This window comes from Carassius carassius, chromosome 6, assembly GCF_963082965.1.
Source record: "Carassius carassius chromosome 6, fCarCar2.1, whole genome shotgun sequence".
Lineage (NCBI taxonomy): Eukaryota > Metazoa > Chordata > Actinopteri > Cypriniformes > Cyprinidae > Carassius > Carassius carassius.
The window spans coordinates 4200305-4216485 of NC_081760.1; the positions used below are offsets into that span (position 1 = coordinate 4200305).

Here is a 16181-nt window from a genome sequence, read left to right on the forward strand (position 1 = left end):
ATGTTTTTTTTTTTTTTTTTTTTTTTGGATCATTGTCCTGATGGAAGATCCAACCATGGCCCATTATAAGATTTCTAACAGAGGCAGTCAGGTTTAGATTTTTTATCTGTTGGCCCATGATGCTATGTATCTGAACAAGATGTCCAGGACCTCCTGCAGATAAAATAGGCCCACAACATTAAAGATCCAGCAGTATATTTAAGGGAATTTGGCCATTGTGTTCCTCATATGTATAATCCAGTGGAATAGGAAATCATAAAATAAAATAGATAAAATAGGCCCACAACATTAAAGAGCCAGCAGTATATTTAAGGGAATTTGGCCATTGTGTTCCTCATATGTATAATCCAGTGGAATAGGAAGTCATGGTTAATTAAATGGGGAAACCGGGGATGATTGTAACATGTTTTACATTGTTGTCTGTATGTAGGAATCCTTTTAGCTAGTGCATTCAAAATATGATTCAAACCTCTGCTATTAAATGGCGTTGCTGTTATCTTTGCTGCACAAACAGAAAATGTATGGTTTAGTTTCAAACACGAGGAGTGAAATGTTACAGTTCGCCCCATAGACCGGGTTAGCTGTAATTACAATAGCATACCCTAAAGCAAGGATAGGCATCGTCAGTCTTAGAACGCTGCTGCCCGGCAAAGTTTAGCTCAAACCCTAATCAAACACACCTGAACAAGCTAATCAATGCATTCAGGATTAATCTGGCTGCAGGCAGGTAAGGTTTCTTTTTTCAGGTTTGGTGCTAAACTCTCCAGGACATCTGCACTCCAGGACCAATGTTGTAAACCCCTGCCCTTAGGTGAGATATGACATTATGATATCTACTGGGGTGAGATGTAACATTATGAAAAAAAGGATTATACGGTGGCCGAGACAGCTCAACACGCTGCAACTTAAGAAAACACATCCAAATTGAAAAAAACATCAGCAAGTGAAGAAAACATCTTTATCAGTTTGACAACACAAGTGTTGCAAATCATCATAACACATGCATACAAAGAAATGCGCTGCAAATCATCACAACACATGCATATAGCGAAACGTGCTGCAAATCCTTCACAACACATGCATATAATGAAACGCGCTGCAAATCCTTCACAACACATGGCTGCAAATACTTCAAAACACATGGCTGCAAATACTTCACAACACATGCAAATTTAGAAGTGCTGCAAATCCTCACAGCACATACACATTAAGAAACAATTAATGAAGCATTGCAAATTTATTTTCATTAACCTTGAAATTATATTTAGTTGAGAATATTAAAGTTAGCCATCTTAAGTAACGTTTTACATTTAATCATGTAATTATTCAGCTTATTTAGGCTAATAATATCCAAAAGATAAAGGAATCATGGTTTAAAAAACACCATGAAAAAAAAAACCCTCACCTTTCAGTTCACCAACAACTCCACTGACCAGTAGCCACTGCACGATAAACAAATCCAAGCCGGGTCCGACACTTTTTCAGTTCTCCTTGAAACATTTCCATTGTTGTCAGTGCTATTTGCAGCGCGTTTGTTAATTGCATGTGTTGTGAGGAGTTTCAGAGCATTTCGTTAATGCATGTGTTGTGAGGATTTGCAGGGTTTCTTTATATGTATGTGTTGTGAAGGATTTGCAGCCCGTTTCGTTATATACATGTGTTGTGATGATTTGCAGTGCGTTTTGCTATATGCATGTGTTGTGAAGTATTTGCAGCGCGTTTCGTTGTATGCAAGTGTTGTGAGGATTTGTAGCGCGTTTCGTTGTATGCAAGTTTTGTGGTGATTTGTAGCGCGTTTCGCTTATGCATGTGTTGTGACGATTTGTAGCGCGTTTTGTTATATGCATGTGTTGTGATAATTTGCAACACTTGTGTTGTCAGATGAAGATGTTCTCTTCACTTGCTGATGTTTTTTCAATTTGCATGTGTTTTCTTAAGTTGCAGCGTGTTGAGCTGTCTCGGCCACCGTAGGATTATGACCAAAAAAGTCAAGACTTGGAGAAACTTGTTCATGCCTTTATCGCCAGCAGGGTGGACTATTGTAATGGGCTCCTCACCGGCCTTCCCAAGAAGACCATTAGACAGCTGCATCTCATCCAGAACGCATCACACCAGTCCTCAGGTCCTATAAACATATATATAATATATACTGTATATAAACCAGACCACTCAGATCATTAGGATTGAGTCAGTTAGAAATACCAAGGGTTCACACAAAACAAGGAGAGTCCGCTTTTAGTTATTATGCAGCCCGCCGTTGGAATCAGCTTTCAGAAGAGATCAGATGTGCTAAAACATTTGTTACATTTAAATGCAGACTCAAAACTCATCTGTTTAGCTTTGCATTTATTGAATGAGCACTGTGCAATGACCAAATGATTGCACTATATTTTATGTATAAACATTTTCTATTCCTAACTGTTTTAAATTCATTTTCAATTTTAAATAATTTTCAAAGTTTTTTAATTTCTTGTTTTATTGTTGTGATTTTTTTTTCTTGTTATTTTTTCTTTTCTTTTCTTCTCTGTTATGAAAAGCACTTCGCATCATCATTGTGTGTGAAATAAATTTGCCTTGCCTTGCCTAGATTCACCTGGTTACATTTTGATGCAGTGTTTACTTTTAGTGAGGATTGTACTTGTAATGATATTTCAGCCTTTTTTTCCCCGCAATCTCACATGAAATACTCTGTCATCAGTGAAGATTCACAATGATGGAGCACAAAAAGATCTAAGGTGTCCCAGTCATGTGAACAATGACTCCCACAGGAGTCCTAGTTTTCTCAGGAAGTGACTCAACTTTGCAGATGGATGTTCCATGACTACCCTGCTTTCCTGACACTTACACAACATACCTGCACATCAGCACACTCCAGCAAACACCTGAGCCACTTATTCCGGGCCTTTGGGATCAACCAGAACCACACTTCATACCTTAACCATATTTTCCCAGAATCGTGCACTATAAACTATCCCTTGGGGGGAAATCTGGATCTTTTGTTTGTGCATCATTCATCTGCCAGAATGCATGTAAAGATGCTGTTCTGCAGCTTCAGTTTGTATAATATAATTCCAGTCTGTCTGTCACACTCCAGAGCAATTACTAGAATAGCAAATGACAGGGCTATAAATCACCCTCAAGCCAAAGTTCAGGCACTAACACAGAACAAGTATAGTGTTGTGTGAATAAAGCCAATAGTGACATGGCAGACTGGGGGCCTGAGAGGAAATACTCAGTAAACACAACATACAGTGTTAGCATAGGTTTAAAAATAAACCGAAACATTTTCATTTATAACTAATATCAGTTGGATAATAGAACATAGTTTTTTTTTTGTTTGTTTGTTTTTTTCAGGAGGCTGCATCTATTACAAGCCACAAATTACTGCTTCAGTCTCATATATATATATATATATATATATATATATATATATATATATATATATATATATATATATATATATATATATTTTGTATACTTTGTGGTAAAAAAAAAATGAAGGTTTCATTTGAAATAGTATTTATTTGCTGTTTGTTTTGCTGCATTCCAGACCATTATGTTGTTGCTAGTGTGGTCTTTATTGTAGGTTCGTTAATATTGCTGATAGCTAGTTATATTTTGCATTCTGGTAGGCCTACAAAAAAAATCTAAAAAATATGAAAAATCTAGAAATTGTAGAAAATGAGAGAATGAATAAGACAGAAGTTGTGAAACCTATGGCGAGCTCTTACTTATAGTTGATGATGTGTCATTTGTTCATGAGTTTCATTCCTCTGCATTGCTTTGTTCTCTACTGGCTGTAGGTAATGGATTTTACTCCCTAAACAATTAGTCATGTCATTTTCCCATTTGTATGATCTGTAGAGAGCCGCAAGCTTGAATATTTCTCTGTGTTATTGATCTGAAAACATTATGAGTTCCATTTCATATCACATGTCTAATAACCATGCAAATGATGGAAAACAATGGTGACTACAGTGAAATTTTGCGTAAGCAGAAAGTAAGTGATGCTGCAACGTAACTGCAACAACAGACTTGCATTTTGCTTCTACACTGACAACCTTTTTACTGCGTAAGGCTAGTCGTACACCGCTAAGTGTATAAATAAGTTTTGAAAATATATACAAGGAAAGAATTTGTGTCTAAATGTCAGTTATATCCTGCACAAAGACTATATTACTACAGACAAAACATAGTTTTTCAATGGTTCCCCCAGTAACTCACTTCACTAAAATCCTGAGACTGCTCAGACAGTGCCATTGCTGAAATAACAAAGAAGGTCAGCAATAACAATAGAAATCAGAAACATCAGCCTTAAAATATCTGAAAAACTCTGGAGGACAAACACTACATCAAAGTAGTGTCCAAGCGCGCCCCCACTTGGAGTAGAGTCTCGCGGGCTCTAGTCCAAGTGCGGTGACACCTCTGGACGAAGGCGTGAACGGAGGGGACCGCGACTTCGGATTCCAGACTGGGAAAAATAGGTGGCTGGTAACCTACACTACACTCAAATGGAGATAGGCCCGTAGCTGATATTGGTAAGGTATTGTGGGCGTACTCCACCATAGACAATTGTTGGCTCCAGGAGGAAGGATTCTTGGAAACCAAACATCGCAACACCCTTTCCAAATCTTGGTTGGCTCTCTCGGTCTGACCATTGCTCTGGGGATGAAACCCTGAGGACAGACTTACAGCCGCTTCCCGTAATCTACAGAATTCTCGCCAAAATTTGGACACAAATTGGGGTCCCCTGTCGGAAACCACGTCTATCGGGAGGCCATGTAAACGAAAGACGTGATCTACAATGGTCAACACTGTCTCCTTGGCTGAGGGTAATTTGGGCAAGGGAATAAAGTGGGCAGCCTTCGAGAACCGGTCCACCACGGTCAATACTACCGTGTTGCCCTGGGAGGGCGGTAATAAAATCTAGTGCGATGTGGGACCAGGGTCTCGAAGGGACCGGCAGCAGTTGAAGTAACCCATCAGGGGGTTGATTGGAGGTCTTACCAGTGCACAAAACAAGCAAGCCAAAACAAAACTGTGAATGTCGTGAGTCATAAGTGGCCACCAGAACCGTTGCTTGACTAAAAATTTAGTGCGGTTAACTCCTGGATGACAAGCCACATTAGAACAATGCCCCCACTGGATAACGTTGGACCGTAATCCCTCCAGCACAAATAAGCGATTCGGTGGGCACCCGGGCGGAGGCGTTACCCCTTCTAAGGCTGTCTTGACCTTCGATTCGATCTCCCATGTGAGTGTGGAGACCACTAATGTCTCAGGAAAAATACACTCGGTAGTGGACGGGCGTTCGGAACGGTCAAAAATACGTGGCAAGGAATCGGGTTTAATATTTTTGGAACCCGGGCAGTACGAGAGAGTAAAGTCAAAACATCCGAAAAAAAAGTGCCCACCGAGCCTGCCTGGAGTTCAACCTTTTGGCAGAGCTAATATATTCTTAATTCTTGTGGTCTGTCCATACAATAAAAGGAACCCCCGATCCTTCTAACCAGTGGCGCCATTCTTCCAATGCCATCTTGACTGCCAATAATTCTCGGTTACCAATATCATAATTACGTTCTGCAGGGGATAAACGATAAGAGAAAAACGCGCATGGGTGGACCTTGTCGTCTGAGGGAGAACGTTGAGATAACACCGCCCCTACCCCCACCTCCGACGCATCGACCTCCACCACAAACTAACGTGATGGATCAGGGGTGATCAAGATAGGGGCTGAAACAAAGCAGCTCTTCAGTTTGGCAAACACAGCCTTGGCTGTGTCTGACCACCTGAACGTAGTTTTGGAGGAGGTCAAGGCGGTCAGAGGTGTGGCTAGTTGGCTGAAGTTGCGAATAAAACGCCGGTAGAAATTGTCGAACCCCAGAAACCGCTGTAGGGCCTTACGGGAATCTGGACTTGTCCACTCTACCACAGCCTTAACCTTCTTGGGATCCATGCGTATTCCCTCAGTCGACAAGATATACCCCAGAAACGGAACCGACTGTGCGTGAAACTCGCATTTCTCCGCCTTGACAAAAAGCCCATTCTCTAGCAATCTCTGAAGCACTCGTCGAACGTGCTGCACATGTTCCTGGAGAGAAGAGGAAAAAATCAATATGTCCAGTGGCGCCCCCAGAAAATGTTAACAGGGGTGGCCAAATGAGGCCACAGTAAATTTTGGGGTGGCACATTAAAATAAAGAAAAAAAATTAAGGGTTTGCAATATAGACAAAAAGTTATATCTGTGAGTTCTAGGATTTTATCGATAACGATAATTACACTATTTTGCTGAGTGTTATTGTGCTGATATCTTATTTTTAATTGTGCTGACACCTGATTTTTTTTTTTTTTTTTTTTTTTTACCTTTACAACATTGTTTCTAAAAGTGTGCACCATATTTTAGGTCAAATACTTGCATTTGGGCTGTTACCAAGCAAATGCAATCAGTATCAACAAAACTGATCTTTGCAATGCAGATAAAACAGAAGCTGCATCTGAAGTGCTATTCAGATGTTTTTACACACTGTTTAATGTAGCTCCGTGGAACATGGAATACTTTAACCTGCAGTTACAAATGAATAAATGTTTTGATATTTTAAAGATAAAACATTGAAAACTGATGTTTGAAATTATTTAAAAAATGAAAAGGTTCCATAAAATGTGAAATTAAAACCGCCAATAGGTGGCAGCGAGTCACTGTTAATAAGTGAGTCATTGCGATTGAACCGAATCATTTAAACGGTTGATTCATTCAGGAACGAAACACTTTAATGTTGCTCAGAGACGCACAACTGTGGCTGCAGCAGCTGCTGCACTTTTTTTCACTTCTTAAACTATTGTGAATTTACATTCTGCATTTAAATTAATAGTACCCACTGCAAATAATCCTAGGGGTGGCCACAGGGGTGGCCAGAGTTTATACAGGGGTGGGGCGCCCCTGAATATGTCGTCCAGGTAGACATATATGAATTGATCAATCAAATCTCGCAGCACGTCGTTGACGAGTGCCTGGAAGACCGCTGGGGAGTTGGAAAGCCCGAAGGGCATAACCAAATATTCAAAGTGCCCTCTGGGGGTGTTAAAAACGGTCTTCCATTCATCCCCCTCCCTGATACGGACCAAATGATAAGCATTACGTAAGTCCAATTTCGTGAAAATCGACGCTCCCTGCAACCTCTCGAAGGCTGAAGACATCAACGGCAAAGGATATGTATTTTTTACCGTGATGTTGTTCAGTCCCCGGTAATCAATGCAAGGTCGCAGCGATCCGTCTTTCTTCCCCACAAAAAAGAACCCCGCCCCGGCTGGAGAAGAGGAAGGGCGGATGAACTTCGAAGCTAGAGAATCAGAAATATATTTCTCCATAGCCTCCCTCTCCGGAACAGAAAGTGAATATAATTTGCCTTTAGGCGGAGACTTACCTGACAGTAATTCTATAGCACAGTCATAGGGACAATGCGGAGGAAGAGAAGCAGCACGAGACTTACTGAACACTTCCTTCAGGTGGAGGTACTCGGCGGGCACGTTAGACAAATCCACTGCCTCCTCCTGAAACACAGACATAGAAACAGACGGACAGGCAGACACTAGACAAGACTCATGACAACTATTACACCAAGTCAGAATGGAGTTGGATGACCAGTCTATTTTGGGGTTGTGAAGGAGGAGCCAGGGGTGACCGATGACTATGGGTGCCAGAGGAGAGTCAAGGATGTGGAAGGAAATAGTTTCAGAGTGGTTGCCTGATGTGATGAGGGTGATGTCTTCAGTGACGTGAGATATGACTGGTAGTTTCTGTCCATTGAGAGCGTGAACTGTGATGTGGTGCGGGAGGGTTTTGAGGGGAATGTGTAGTCTGTGTGCCAGTGTACTATCCATGAAATTACCTTCTGCCCCTGAGTCCAGTAGTGCTTGACAGTCGTGAATCTGTGCTGACCATCTTAGTCTTACCGGGAGGAGCATGGATGATGATGAGGTCTTCTCGGCGGAGATCCCACCCGATAGTAGCCTCATACGTACTACCGGGCTTGGCCTTTTACCGGACAGGTGTAAGTGTGATGTCCAGTTCCCCCTTAATGTGGAGCTGGGTAAGTTCCACCTCTCTACTCGCGTCAGACGTGCTTCGACCCGCAAAGCCAGTTCGATTAGCCCATTGAGTGACGTCGGAAGATCCAGGGCGTAGATCTCCTTCTGGACGCGGTCAGCCAGCCCATGCAGGAACATGTCTCACTGCGCCTCCTCGTTCCAATGACACTCCACCGCCAGGGATCGGAACTCGATGGAATTATCCGAGAAGGATCTCTCATGCTGACGCAGCTCAGCAAGTATCCTCGTTGCCTCCCTCCCGATGACGGCCCGATCAAAGACCTGTCTCATCTCGGCGGAGAGTGTCTGGAATGAGGTGCAGCATGGATCCTGGTTCTCCCACACCGCTGTTCCCCATAATGCCGCCCTCCCAGTGAGCAGGGTTAATACGAAGGCCACCTTGGCTCGTTCGTTGGCAAAGGTTCTGGGTTGGAGAGAAAAATGCATATCGCATCGGGTTAAGAAAGCTCTACAAAAGTTGGGCTCACCCGAGTAGGACTCCGGAATGGGGAGACGTGGTTCTGGCTGGGAGGGGGCTTCCGATGGTGCTGGGGGAACGGGCGGTGTGGGCGGTGTGGGCGGCGCGGTGGGAACTCGTAGTAGCTGTAGTTGTTGGGTGAGCTCGGACACCTGCATCACCAAAGCCTGAACCGCGTGACCAGTGTCGTTAAGATTCCTCTCCTGGGAGTCCATCCTCCGAACACTGGCGCTGAGAAAGTCTTCAAGGGTGGATGGTAGATTACTCGCTGCCTCCATAGCTGGTCAGATCGTTCTGTCACGGGGCAATGGAAGACAGGAGGCAAATGCAAGTAATAATGTTTATTGGTGGAGATGTTGGTGGATGACAGCACAGACAGGTGAGTTGGTGTCTTGAGTGCGCTCAAAAAACATATCAGGGAACACAAAATTAATTCCTGTGGCTCCTGACAATATATTGAGGTCTTATGAAGTGAAATGATCGGTCTGTGAAAGAAACGGAGCATTATTTACAACATTATTACCTGTAATCCAGAGCTAGGCAAGCGAGTGTTCTTTGGTTGCATTCTTTTGAACTGGTTCTTTTTGGTGAACTAATTGAACCACTTTATCAAATTGGACTTAGAGTTAGTTAATTTTAGCCAAAGGTATGCGCAGTCTTCTTCCTGAAGGGAGGATGTCAAAGCAGGAATGGAGTGGTTGGATTTAATCTAAATATACTGCAGTTGCCCTGTTTTCCTTAAAAAGTCTTGCAAGGTATTCTGTTGCTGGTCAGTGATCTCATTTACTTGAGTAAATTAAAAGCACATTTTAATTTTTGGGTGAACTATCAATTTAACAAGGTAAAGTACTCACGAGTAAATATCAAATAATTGTGTAAATCGGTTTATTTAAATTTACTTGTTCAAAAAGAAATAATTTGTTTTTTAAAATAGCTTTACCAACACTAATTTCATATATCTAAATATATGAACATGCTACTTGAAAGAAAATATCTCTTTTGTTCATCTTACTTTCAAACCTTTGACTTGAATGAGAGTAAATGACAATAGTCTTTAATTTTTAGATTTATTATACTTTTAACCTAAAATCATTATACAATTAACATGTTTTTCATTGTGTTATTAAGCACTCCCGCATGTGGATCATAATTATATGTGCAAATAAATATAGTCAGAATATAACAACAGTGAAGTCGGCAGCAACCAACAATGAAAAGGATTCAAAAGGCCGTGAGACCTATTTGACTAGTTAATTTTCCAAATGACACAAGTGAGTGCTGTGTACATGGTTAAAGGCTCTAATTAAAATCCGGAGCTTATAACGAAGTGATTTAGGGGAAGCAGATTAAGAGAATCACTTGAGAATAAGGTTGCTTTTTAAGGTTTCATCCCCATTGACTTTAAAACAAAAAATAGTGTTCATTTCAGGTTAAGTGTTCAACAAGATTGCTAATGGGGCCTCATTCACAAAACACAAGTAAAACTGTTTCTTTGTAAATCAGTTGTAAAGCAATTCTTTGTTAAATTAAAGCAATAATTTAATGCCATTATTTACGTGATGGATTTACGTACAGTTTTTACACAAAATCCATCTGGTTATGTTTCATTAATAAGTTTATGTTATTAGCACACACAAAAACTATAGAAGACTATTAGAGTATTACTATAGAGAAAAGATCAGATTAGTGCAGCTAATGCAAATTATTTATGGGTTCTGTATACTTCATATTTGCTGTATTTGACAAATTCAGTGTCCTCAGTGTATTTGCAGTAATATTTATTACTTGTAAATAATTATTATATATGTATACGTAGAATAACAATATATTATAATACATATAATATACATGATTTTGATTTGGGGAGTTTTTGTAACGAATGGATAGAGGGGACAATAGCAAGTAAAACAGATCTTTATTAGAATGAATAGCACCAGTCTCAGAGTGAATAGGGAAGCAGACACAGTTCTCAGTAGTGCTGGAAGATCGCAGATGCAGTACACAGATCCTTCTGAGTGTGATGGTAATCTCCGATGATGATGATGACTAGGCAGCGCAGGCTTGCATGGACAACTCGATCCGATGGTCAGACGTGAAGTGATGAACCCAGTGTTGGTGAAGAGTGAAGACATAAACTGCAACGGCAAACTTCCAGCCGGACACAAAACAGGAGACACGAGGAGCCGAAGAAACAGGAACACAACAGGCAACATCCATAAAACAACGATCTGACAAACACAAGACGCATAAGGTGAGTATAAATAGACAGTGGTAATGCACAACACCTGTCGCTGATTTCCCCGGAGGATAATCAACGACCACGCCCACACACACACACACACACATTCATTCATAAAATACACACACACAGTGCAAGGGAGCGTCAATGAATTCCTCAACCGTGACAGTAGCCCTCCCCCTAGGAGCACCTCCTGGAGCTCCCAGAGGAACCTACCTGTTGATAGTAATCATCAATAAGGGACTGATCCAGAATGTCCCTAGCAGGAACCCAACTTCTCTCCTCAGGACCGTAACCCTCCCAGTCCACCAGATACTGAAATCCGCATCCCCTCCGTCTCGAGTCCAGAATTCGACTTACCGAATAAGTGGGTTCCCCATCTACGAGTCGCGGCGGTGGGGGAACCGGGGCTGGCAGATTAATGGGTGAATAAAATACGGGTTTCAATTTGGAAACATGGAACACTGGATTAATTCTTCTGTACGCAGGATGGAGTTTGAGGCGAACTGTCACCGGACTAATGATTTTGGTGACAGGAAATGGGCCAATGAATTTGGGAGCTAGCTTATTAGAAACGGAACGGAGTGGAATGTTCTTAGTAGAAAGCCACACTTTGGAACCGACGACATACACGGGAGGTTTTGACCGGTGGCGATCGGCCTTAACCTTGGTGCATGTCCTTACTTGGAGCAGAGTCTCACGGGCTCTAGTCCATGTACAGTGACACCTCTGGACAAAAGCGTGAGCGGAGGGGAATGCGACTTCGGATTCCAGACTAGGAAAAATAGGTGGATGGTACCCTAAGCTACCCTCAAACGGAGATAGGCCCGTGGATGACACAGGTAGCGAGTTGTGAGCGTATTCCACCTTTGAGAGTTGTTGACACCAAGAGGAAGGGTTCTTGGTGGCAACACATCGCAACATTCTCTCCAAATCTTGGTTGGCTCTCTCGGTCTGCCCGTTGCTCTGGGGGTGATAACCCAAAGATAGACTGACAGTAGCCCCCAGTAATTTAAAAGAATTCTTGCCAAAATTTGGAGACAAATTGGGATCCCCTGTCAGAGACCACGTCCGTCAGGAGGCCATGTAACCGAAAGACATGATCGATGACAGTCACCGCTGTTTCTTTGGCTGAAGGCAATTTTGGCAAAGGAATAAAATGAGTCGCCTTCGAGAACCGGTCCACTACGGTTAAAACAACCGTATTGCCTTGGGATGGCGGGAGGGCGGTAACAAAATCTAGCGCTATGTGGGACCAGGGTCTCGAAGGGACAGACAGCGGTTGAAGAAGCCCAACTGGGGGTCGATTGGAAGTCTTACCAATCGCACAGATCGAGCCGGCCAAAACAAAATCTCTGTCGCAAGCCATAGATGGCCACCAGAATCGTTGCTTAACTAGAAATCTAGTACTATTTACTCCTGGATGACAGGCTACATTGGAACAATGACCCCACTGAGTAACGTCAGACTGTAATCCCTCCGGCACAAACAATCGGTTTGGTGGGCACCGGGACAGAGGCGTTACCCCTTCTAAGGCCGTCTTGACCTTCGATTCGACTTCCTATCGGAGTGTGGAGATGAATAGAGTCTCCGGTAAAATGCACTCAGGAGTAGCCGGGCGTTCGGATGGATCAAAAATACGAGATAAAGATTCGGGTTTGATGTTTTTAGAACCCGGGCGGTATGAAAGAGTAAAGTCAAAACGACCGAAAAAAAGAGCCCACCGAGCCTGTCTGGAGTTGAGTCTTTGGGCAGATTGAATGTATTCTAAGTTCTTGTGATCAGTCCAGACGATTAAAGTCAATCCACCACAGCCTTGACTTTGTCAGGATCCATATGCACTCCCTCAGACGAAATGACGTAACCTAGGAAAGGGACAGACTGTGCATGAAAAGCGCATTTCTCTGCCTTGACAAAAAGCCCATTCTCTAGCAACCTCTGAAGCACTCGTCTGACGTGCTGAACGTGTTCCTGGAGGGACGAAGAAAAAATCAATATGTCATTCAGGTAGACATAAATGAACTGATCGACCATGTCTCTCAGCACATCATTGACGAGTGCCTGGAATACCGCTGGGCTATTGGAGAGCCCGAAAGGCATAACCAAGTATTCAAAGTGCCCCCTAGGGGTGTTAAAAGCGGTCTTCCATTCACCCCCCTTCCTGATGCGGACCAAATGATAAGCATTACGTAAGTCCAGTTTTGTGAAGACCGATGCTCCCTGCAACCTCTCGAAGGCTGAAGACATCAACGGCAAAGTATAAGTATTCTTTACCGTGATGTTATTCAGCCCTCGGTAATCAACGCAAGGTTGCAGAGAACCGTCCTTCTTCCCCACAAAAAAGAACCCCGCCCCCGCTGGAGAAGAGGAAGGTTGGATGAATTTGGATGCCAGAGAATCAGAAATATATTTCTCCATGGCCTCCCTCTCGGGAACGGACAGAGAGTATAGCTTGCCCTTAGGCGGAGACGTACCTGACAGTAGATCTATAGCACAGTCATAGGGAGGATGCGGAGGAAGAGAAGCAGCTCTGGACTTACTGAACACCTCCTTCAGGTCGAGGTACTCAGCGGGCACGTTTGACAAATTCACCGGCTCTTCCAGCAAGACAGAACAAGACAGAGACTAACAAGCAGACACTAAACAAGATGCATAACACTCAGTGCTCCAGGCAGAAACAGAGATATGTCCCCAGTCCACCCTGGGGTTATGCTGCACCAACCAGAGGTGACCGAGGACAATGGGAACCTGAGGGGAGTCCATGAGGAGAAATGACAGTTCTTCAGAATGATTGCCGGATGTGATGAGTGTTATCTGACTGGTGGTGTGAGATACTGTGGGTAACTTTTGACAATTGAGTGCGTTAACTGAGATCTTGTTAGTGATTGGTATGGTGGGTATCTGAAGCTGTTGTGCAAATGACCAGTCCATAAAGTTACCTTCTTCCCCGGAGTCGAGAAGAGCTTGACAGTGATGTAACCAAGTTGCCCACTACAATCTCACCGGGAGGAGGGTGGAAGAGGTTTATTGGATGGAGACCCCGCCCGACAGGATCCTCTTCTTCACTGCCGGGCACGCTCTTTTACTGGGCAATTATTGAGAAAATGTCCAGGTCCACCACACTAGAGGCACAATCCTCTGGATCTCCTTCTCTCTCTCTCCTCCCGGGAGAGCCGGGCTCGACCCACCTGCATGGACTCGTGATCGTCGACGGAGCTGACCGCATCACGAGCGTTGAGTGGGGAGATCCCAAAGCTCCTCTGTGTAGGTGTCGTACGATTGTGTTGTTCCAACCGATGCAGGCGTGCATCCACTCTTAAGGCCAGCTCGATCAGATCGTCGAGCTTCTCTGGCAGGTTCAGGGTATAAATCTCGTGTTGGATGCGGTCAGCCAGCCCATGCAGGAAGATGTCCCATTGCGCCTCCTCGTTCCAGCTGCACTCTGCGGAGAGGGTGCGAAACTCGATGGAATAGCCGGCGAAGGATCTTTCTCCCTGGCGGATGTCTGCGAGCTGGCGAGCCGCCTCTCTGCCTGCGACTGCCCGCTCAAACACCCTTCTCATGTCCTCCGAGAGTGCCGCGAACGAGTCACAACAGGATCGATGGTTCTCCCACATCGCCGTCCCCCATGGCGCCGCACGCCCGGACAGCAGTGTAAGCACGAAGGCCACCTTCGAATCTTCAGTGCAAAATGTCTGGGGTTAGAGAGCAAAAAACATTGAGCACTTGGTCAAAAAAGCTCTACAATAACTTGGCTCACCAGAATAACTCTCCGGCGTCGGCAGACGTGGCTCATGTTGACGGACAGATGCAGGGGAAATCGGCGGTGGGTTGGGCGCAATGGGCTGTGTCAGTTGTTGGATCTGCTGGGTGAGCCCGGACACCTGGACAACCCAGTGTTGGTGAAGAGTGAAGACATAAACTGCAACGGCGAACTTCCAGCCGGAGACAAAACAGGAGACACGAGGAGCCGAAGAAACAGGAACACAACAGGCAACATCCATAAAACAACGATCTGACAAACACAAGACGCATGAGGTGAGTATAAATAGACAGTGGTAATGCACAACACCTGTTGCTGACTTCCCCGGAGGATAATCAGCGACCACGCCCACACACACACACACACACACACATTAATTCATAAAATACACACACACAGTGCAAGGGAGCGTCAATGAATTCCTCAACCGTGACAGTTTTCTCAAACACTGATTAAATACTGATATGCAATAAATGGAGATTTTAATAAATAAGCACCATATCATGTAATTCAGTCAATTAAACATTTAAGTCAATTGACAGCTCTAATATTGCATATCTTATTTGTGTCTGTACTCATGGGTGCTGGACTGAACCTTGTAAAGTCAACTACATGAGCAGCCCTGAAATTAAACTGTTTCAGCTTTGTTCTTCTTCTGCCAGTCTCTTTCTCTCTCTTTGATGTACTATCCTGCAGCACCAAAGCTGACAGACAACTGCTTAATGGAAAAACTGGATTTTTTAACCTTATTCTCCATCAAATGTTGTAACTTCTCTCAGTCCTGTCAGGTTTCTTCTTCTTCTTCTTCTTCTTCTTCTTCTTCTTCTTCTTCTTCTTCTTCTTCTTCTTCTTCTTTTTCAAAGCCATTTCAGTGCATGAATTTTATTCAAACTGAATGAAACACCAAAAGTTTAAACTTGAAAGAAATCTCGCCTTACTTTATTAGGTGAGTCACAGTTGTTTGCCTCACAGTCATGAACAGCACACAGTTTGCCTCGTACAGAACAAGCCATATTTGCAGATTAATTTCCTTAAATGGCCTTTTCAGCTGGGGAATCATTTATTCAAATTACAATTAAAGGGTCTTAAAATGTACAGTATTCACCCTCAAGCCATCCAAGATAAATGAGTTTGTTTATTCATCAGAACAGATTTGGATCAATTTGACATTACATCATTCAATTGATAACTCAATTGCTCAGCAATAGACCATCAGCAGTAAATGGGTGCCCTCAGAATGATGGTCCAAACAGCTTATAAAAACATTACAATAATCTAAAAAAAAATCGACATGACTCCAGTTCATCCGTTTTGTGAAGTGAAAAACTGCGTGTTTGTAATCATTAAGACTTAAAACCTGTACCAAAAACCAGTCTCTATCCATAATAACACTTCCAGTTAAAAAGTTCATCCCCGGTTGTCCTCTCACAGTAAAATCCACCAACATATTTAAAACTTTTCTGGACTATTTTTTTACTTGCAAACAGTGCTTTATCTGTGCCTATTTCTCTCCTGGCTCAGATGAGACCAATTTTTTTTACTAGAGATTTTTTACTTCCATATTTTATCCGGAAATAACAGTTTGAAGATTAATACAAACACTGCTTTTCACTTCA

The 16181-nt window shown here is 43.1% G+C and overlaps 1 long non-coding RNA gene across 1 annotated transcript; it reads right to left on the reverse strand.

The window, feature by feature from the left end:
* Positions 1–10461: 10461 nt before the first annotated feature.
* On the reverse strand, positions 10462–14690 carry LOC132141816 (uncharacterized). The gene is made up of 2 exons (XR_009433929.1): positions 14563–14690; positions 10462–10791 (listed from the first exon to the last, which is right to left on the reverse strand). It is a non-coding gene; the product is annotated as an uncharacterized LOC132141816 (long non-coding RNA).
* Between the last annotated feature and the right edge of the window lie 1491 nt (positions 14691–16181).